This window comes from Accipiter gentilis, chromosome 34, assembly GCF_929443795.1.
Source record: "Accipiter gentilis chromosome 34, bAccGen1.1, whole genome shotgun sequence".
Lineage (NCBI taxonomy): Eukaryota > Metazoa > Chordata > Aves > Accipitriformes > Accipitridae > Astur > Astur gentilis.
In genome coordinates, this window is record NC_064913.1 from 16,341,678 (window position 1) to 16,349,449 (window position 7,772).

Here is a 7,772-nt window from a genome sequence, read left to right on the forward strand (position 1 = left end):
CTCCATGCACCCCTGGGACTGAGAATTATCATTAGTAGTAATAGTAGTACTACACATAGGAATCCCAGTTATAAGCAGGATTCTGTTCTACTGTGTTATGTAGACCAATTGACTTGGTATTATTTTCAGTTGAAGAAAAAGAGGAAGTGGGTAAATGCAGAAAGACAAAGAAATATAGGCACCTGCAAGCAAAAGCGAGGAAATGTAACCCTACCCGTAACTCTCACTGAGTGCCTGGAAAAAATTGAAATGTGATATCCGAACCTATTTTACATGCTGTCTATTCTCCCAGGTGCACAACAGTCAAATCACAATTCTTTTTTTGTGAGTCAGATTGCAAATACTGATTCAGTCAGAGATAGAAATTGAAACTAGGCCATCAGTATAGAAAATCTACGTCCTACCCCTTCAGTGTCACTCAGGATGTACGTGTTAGTAGATGCCATTTCCTAAGCTATCAAAGGTACTTCTAGCCCTTCATGCTGCGTGAAGGGAAGTGGGATGCTGGAAGCTTACCTGTGGGAATGTGCAGCAGACCCAGCTGTGCCCCCAGCCTGCGCAGGCACACCGTTACTCTCGAGGTATCTGAAGATTATGGGCAAGAACTAAGCGCATAATAAGGCATTCTGGGTTACAGATTTATGCATTGCTCAGGTTTACAGACTCAGCACACCCTGGGGAAGGAATAGCTCATTGATATCAAGTTGTACTAATTACCAGTTCAGCCAAATTCAAGGAAGATATGAATAAACCCAAGAATGTTTAGCACTCAAACCACACATCGCTTTGTAAGACATAAGGGAAGAAATTAAAACCGTGTTTAACTGGCTTGCTCCAAAATTAACTTTAGAAAGAGTCTCAGCAGAGGATGCAATGCTTCCGCAGAGCTGGCTGATACACTGCAGATTTTCTCTCTGTTCTATTTCATTTCATTTTAGAAAAATATTAGAAGTGAAACTAATAATCAGGGAAACTTGGTCTAGCACATGCACCCTCCCCCACCCCCCTGGGTAGAAAGTTATATTTAGATGTTTATGATTGTCAACTATGAAATTAAAATGCTGTGTCAAAGAGAGTTCTGCAGGGATCAATCCTAGGCCTGGTATAATTTTATTTATGATCTGAATTATCGTCTACAGGGCCTGTATAGAAGTGCTATGGGTACCAACAAGCAAAGAAATGCCAGAATGATGGAGGACAGTTTATGTATTGAAAAATGCCTAATAAATTGGAGACACTGTCTTCAAAAATGTGTAAGATACTTCACCTGGAAAGAAATATAGCAGTTTTATAAATATTGGACAGTAGCAGTTGACTAGCACCTGAGTAGATCTGGATCTTCAGGTTATAGTTATAACTTGACAATGAATCAACAACAGTCGGTTACTAGGTATTAGGAAAGGAACACAATGACAACATCTGCAAGACAGATGAACAAGATCTTCCTCTGTAGTCAGGAATGGTAGAGTCTCACTTGGAGTTTTAGGCCGAGTTTTTAGTACTGAACTTCAGGTACTGAGAAGTGAACAATAAGAGAATACATGGAAGGTGCAACAGTACTTAGCAGAGAGGTCTAGGAACCATTCCCTAGTGGAAAGGCACATACTGTTAGAGTTCCCTGACTCAGAGAGAAGGCTGAAAACCCCAAGTTTCTTCTCAAACACTTAAAGCACGAAGAGGAAGGAAGTCATCTTTCCTCAGTGTACATTCTAGGAAGTACAGGAACTAATGTTCTTTGCTGCAGCAAGTTAGCAGTAAGGGAGTAATTTCTAATATGGAGCAGAAAATTCTACTTGGGAAGATAGCAGGGTCTCCAAGAATCAGTTGAGACTAAGCAACTATCAGAAATAAAATAGGTTTTGTTGACTCTTGATGATGGGTGGAGGGCAACAAAAATTACTGATGTCTAATTACCAGTAATTATCAGAGAACTATAGATTAGAGAGTATCTGTGTAGGCAAGGGAGGAGTTCTGAATGCAATACACTTTGCATTTAGTAATATTTTTGGAACCATCTTCCATAGCATTCTCATTTGGGATCTGAGGGAGTACGGGCAGGATCAGCAGGCTGTTAGATGTTTGAAAATTGTCTGTAGCACAGGGTCAAAGGGCTGTAGTTAACAACTTAGTGTCTGGGGGCAACCAGTAAAGGCAAGAATGCCTCTGGGCCGAATACTTGATATCATTTGGTGTTTTCTGGGATGACCTGGATGATAGGAGAGAAGGTAGCCGTAGCATGTGTGGATGATACTAAATTAAAAGGGTCGACAGAGTCAAAAGTAAGACACTCAGTTAAAAGGAACTTTAATAAACCTGCGGTATGGGCCAAAAGAAATCTTGCACAATTTGTCAAGGAGAAGTGCAAAGTTCTCCATCTGAAGCAGAATTGCATTGGCACAGGCTGGGAAACAACTGGTCTGACCTGGACAGGGCCTGGGCGTTGTGGTGGCTTTCTCAACTGCTGCATCCTTAAAGGCAAGCCTGCTGCTGCGTCCAGAGCCTTAGCCTAAATAAAACCCTGTACGCAGCTGGCGTTTCCAACAGAAGTATTTGGTTTTCTAACCAAGTATTACTGTAACAAAGACAAAGCACAGCAGTAGTGTCTGGAGACACCGACACAATGCACGTCACCATTTTCCAGACTTGGCTTCCTCCAGAAACACACAGCCCAAGACAAATTTCAATACATTGCTACAAGGATACCCACAGTAGGTTCATTACTTGGAAAACTATGCCCCAGAGAGACTGTTTGGACAGGGCAGTACTTCAGCTGCTCTTAAGTGCTTACAACTCTGCAAGAGCTGGCCGAGTTCAACAGCAAAACTTACTGCCCAGTGAGCTTACCGCAGGCGCCCAGGCAAGGAGAGGAGCTGATCAGTCTCAGATGTGCAAGAAAGATTGTGCTTACAATGCTTTCATGATACATCTTTCTAGCTTAATCAACGGTCAATGAATCAGGAGACCTGCACTGCTTCAAATGCCAGTTTAGAAAGCGGAGTAAGGATTTAAGAGAAGCAGGCAAGCATCAGCTGGGGTTGCCAAGTAGCTGGTTTGCTGTTTGCCATCCCTTACTCGAATGCAGGAGCAGATTTGCATGGCGTGCTATAGAGCTCCGAGCTCCATGGGCCACTCTGGTCCTGGGAAACCACCTGGAGCACTGGTTGGAGAGGACCTTTGGTGTCTTCCTGGGGGAAGCCAGAGCCAAGGGAGGAAAACAACATAGGCAAAAGGATGCCCCTGCCCCCCGTTGCAGGTTATTGACCCTGTCCCTTCTTTCCCATGTCCTAAACCAGCTTCACATGGGGAACTGGTTATCTTACCGTCTTCCCAACACCCCAGCCTGGAGTTCCTCCAGCCTTTCTTTGTAGACCTATTCAGCTGTACCAGCTCTTCAGCAAGCCTGCACGACTGCAGCTTGTGCGTGGTGTGGTGGGGGTGAGGCCCATGCAAGTCTTCTCTTTCCAAGGTAGACTGAGACACCCCACACTCACTGCTCCAAAGGCATGCTAGGCTGGCCATGAGCAGCTGTCCTGACAGCTGGCACCTTGTTGTGCGAGAGAAACACCCCAGAAAGTGTATTTTTGTGCTTCTAACAAACAGCGTTGCTTTGGAAGGAACCCTGAAACATCTGGCCTGGTAGGGAGGAGGTGTGAGCGGTGGCAGGACCATGTGAGTGCCTCGGTGTCGGTGCCTGCCAAGTACAACATTCCTTCGGAAGTGCGTGTGCAGTGTCCCTTCCTGTGATCCGCTGTTGGAGACTAATCCTGTGACATTGTTTTCCATGAGGAAACGGCATTCAGCTCCTGCTGGTTTGCAGAGTAACACAGCAGTGACTCAGACAACATGTACTTGCCCGCAGCTGGCATGGGGCAGGGGAAGCGAGATGATTTCTGGAAGATTTTACCCCTGTGTGGATCATCTTCTGATCTGTAAGAAGCGACTCTCTGTGCAAGGCAAACTGCATCCTCAAAGGTCAGCCTGGGCTGCTGACAGAGGTCTTTTCTTGATTTATCAGTCCCTGCGTAATTTCTGGACTTGGCAGCTAGAATAAGGTTGGAAACAGTCCAAACCAGGGCTGCAGCCCAACCTCTTGTATCTCTGACTGAGGGGGAGCCTTTAAATAAAAAGATGATAATGGGGCTCTCCACCTCTGACTGTCTCATCTGGCAGGGAAGGGGGAGGGGAGAGATGAAATTAGTTATCAAAGTACCAATCATTAAACTAAATTCATGACCACAGTCCCCCCAGATCTCTTGGCATACCTGTCAAATAGATGGGTATGATCCACACACTGGGAAGCTGATAGCTGTAACATTTCACTGTTTAAACATTAGGTGACATTGTTTGTTGGATCTACTGAAGCAGCATAAACCACTTCTGCAACTACGCTACTTCCAGGAGATTCCTTCCAAGTGGCAAATCCGCACATGCAAACGTTGACTTGGGCCTCAGCCTCAAGATAAAAGCTTTCTATGCTTAAAATATTTCTTACCAAAATCACATGGGCTTCTCAAGCTCAGTCAGCACAGCTTTGTAGCATGGCTTACAGGCTGAACTGAAGGTAGGGTATGTGGGCATGCGTGTACAGAGAAGGACGACCACTGGGGCAGATTTAGAAGCCTGAAGCATGCCAAAGAAGTCAGATCTTGTGCAGTTTACAGTCTTACCCACGTGTAGAGACAGGTCCCAGGTGACCACGTCTCTGTGCTGTCAGAGTTCAATACTCTCTGACCAGGTTCTTCTAGATATTACGCATGAGGAGAGTTTAATGTTTAATATCAAATATCCTTACTGAGCATATTTGGCATTACATGGGATTTTGATTTAGCGAAGTGAGAGATCGCATCACAAGCATAATATAGCATTTGCAATATACAGATGAATCACAGCGCAAACATGATTCTCTTTACTGGTCTCTATATGCTTATCGTCACAACGCTGGGCCTCCCCAGTCACTGGGAAGGAATATGCTGGTTGAAACTACCTCAAGCCCATTGCTCTCTTCAAACTTTGATTTTTTTGTTGTCCAGTTTTTATATTTTATGTTGGGCTGAGCCACATATACACTGCTCCCCTGTCACACTGGTCTGGCTTGCTCAGGAGGACGTTATTCTTTGTTAGTTGTCTGAGGGAACCTGGTGATTCACTGGTGCAGCTGTCTTACCTAAAACCATGGTAACCCTCCAGCGTCCCTGGTGTTGAGATAAGTGCAGTTTTCTTTACCGTACATTATTCCTCAAGCCCATTGCGTTTTGCCCTTCTCTTCTGAGCTCTCCTCCATTGTGGGGATGTGCTGGTCTGTCAAAACTGCCCAGGTTTTCAGTACAAGGGAACAGTTTGTTTCTCAACCTCAGATAGTTCAGATGAGATCTACTACTTCAGCATGGCAGATCACAGGAGCATGATAATAGTGCAAAGCAGGGGTCTGTGCAACGTGTCTCATTCACAAAGGACAGATTGCAATTCCATTTTTCTTTTGAAAGTGGCAGAGAATATTTTGAATAGGGAAAGAAGCACCAGCTGCCAGTGAGTGGAAAGCACAAGGAATATGAAAACCTATCCAATACTCATGCAAAATTCAAAACTACTAGTTTGAAAAATATTAATACCTTTCCAGAAATTTATTCACGTATATTCTTACACTATAGTGTCTGACAGTAATTTTTTTGCCTAATATTGATCTAAAGCTTGAAGTCTGAAGTTCTATTAGCATGTAATGAGTTATGTTTTTTAAGTCAGTATTAAATTAATAATTGCATATTCTAATTACTCACCCTGAGGTTATCAGTACAGACACGATACCCTACAGGACCCCTATCTTACTGTGCTAGACTTTAAACACGTATGAAAAACTATCAGATTAGTTACCTAGAGGATGCAAAACTGGAATATAAGCAAGGCAGCTGAAAACTTACAAATGGAAACCAAAAGCTGAGTGTAAAAATCATGAGTATAGACAGCATGTATTCTCACTACACTAGAGGCTTAGTCATTTGCCTCTATCTCACAGAATTAGATCTGGCTTGATTCCATCTTGTTGTGAATTTGTGTTTAATCTACACATGTGCTAAAAGAACAACATTTTAAGTGATCTTGCTTGAGCACTGTCACTAGTAAGTATGGGCAGGGTTTGGGGAGCAGAAAGGGAGGGGTATTGAAATCTGGTGTTCTGCCACTAGTGAGGCACTAGTAAGTGAAGAAAAGAAAGTCATAATTAAAACAAAAACAATTCTGGAATCCTTCTTTAGGCTAGTTACAGCAGAAAAGGCTTGAGTTTGTTTACTGTTTTGTGACCTGTTAGTTCTGTATAAACAAGAACTGTAGCAAGCATGATACATTTTTTAAGCGCCACTATCGTACTCGGCTCACTCGTTCACTCATCCCAGGAAGAGAAAGGAGTTATGCTTAGGACTAGACAAAATCTAAGGAGACTCCCATTACACCTATGCATTCCTCTGCACCTCTGCAGCAGGAAGCACAGTTGCTACAGCCGAGGTAAAAGCTGTGAATGTCTCTGCCAGGGGAAAAATAGTAACTGATTAGAAGAGTTCAGTGATGGTTACTTCATATTAGAAGAGGGGAAGAGCGAAGGTCATTTCTTAATGTACTCCTTTTCTGAAGTGATGCGGACTAGTTAGGGAGAAGAAAATTTTCATCTACATCATATTTGTCATCATCTTCTGAAAAAAACCCCAACTTCCCCTTTTCCCCAAAAAACTGATGCTGAAAAAGACATAGATTTCATATTGACCATGAAAACATCTAGGGACAGTATTAGAAACAATAGTAGAGATGAGAGGATAACGAGCTCCTGTTTTAAGGTTTTAATATGACCGTAGAGAGCAAAACACTCCTTTGGTTTTATGATTCAATGGAATTAAATAGATTGAGGGAAGATACTCCTTCCCAGTTTAGTAGCACAATAGAGAAAAACTACTTAGCATATGTTCTAACATGTCACAGTTTAAAAGAGTATGTAGAAATTATGTTTCCATTTGCTACATAAAAGGACAGAAGAAAATCGAATTATAACACCCCCACCTGGGTTTTTTTTTCCAGAAAAATAAAAAAGAAACCAATCTTTATGTGTTAGTTTAGTAGTTATTCCAGCTCAGGATGTTCTTATAAGGTGACATTTGTAACATCCTTAGACAAGGATTGCTCCTTACTTTCATAAATACTAATTCAGAATCTTGTCTGTATCCACTATATATTTAGACCCATAAAACAACAGCTAAAAATTGAAAAGCTTGATCTGCAGTAAAAAAGAAAGATTATTTTCTTGCTAAATACGGTAGCAGAAATTTAAATCTATAGTTATACTAAAGCATATTTTGTAGAAAAATAAGGAAAAATCCCCACAGCAGTAACTCCAATGGAGCAAAATTAGGAAATGTCACAATCTAATATAAAGGTAATAATATAAAAGAGATTCTATTCCACCTTCTGGTTAATATGTGCTTACATAAAAAATTGGTTATGTAATAATGGGAAGAGAGAATCAATGTTCCAATTTCTTAAATGGGACGTGGAAAGCAAAATACAAACCCAATATATTAGAAAGCCTGACAGCACAGATGTTGTGGAAAATTCCCTAAAGCCAGTAAGAGATTTCAAAACATTAACAATCCTGAAAGTTTACAGAACTTTGAATACAAATAAAACAAAGCCGTTAGTGAACAACAGCATGAAAATAATGAGAATTTACAGTAATTCAGAGAAAACTCGGTCATTGCAAGAATATATAATACAGACACATATGCACAGCAAAT

The 7,772-nt window shown here is 41.8% G+C and overlaps 1 protein-coding gene across 1 annotated transcript in view; it reads right to left on the reverse strand.

The window, feature by feature from the left end:
• The window catches only part of LOC126034515 (histone H1.10), a 30,676-nt gene that overhangs the window by 6,645 nt on the left and 16,259 nt on the right, over window positions 1-7,772 (reverse strand). The window lies entirely within an intron of this gene.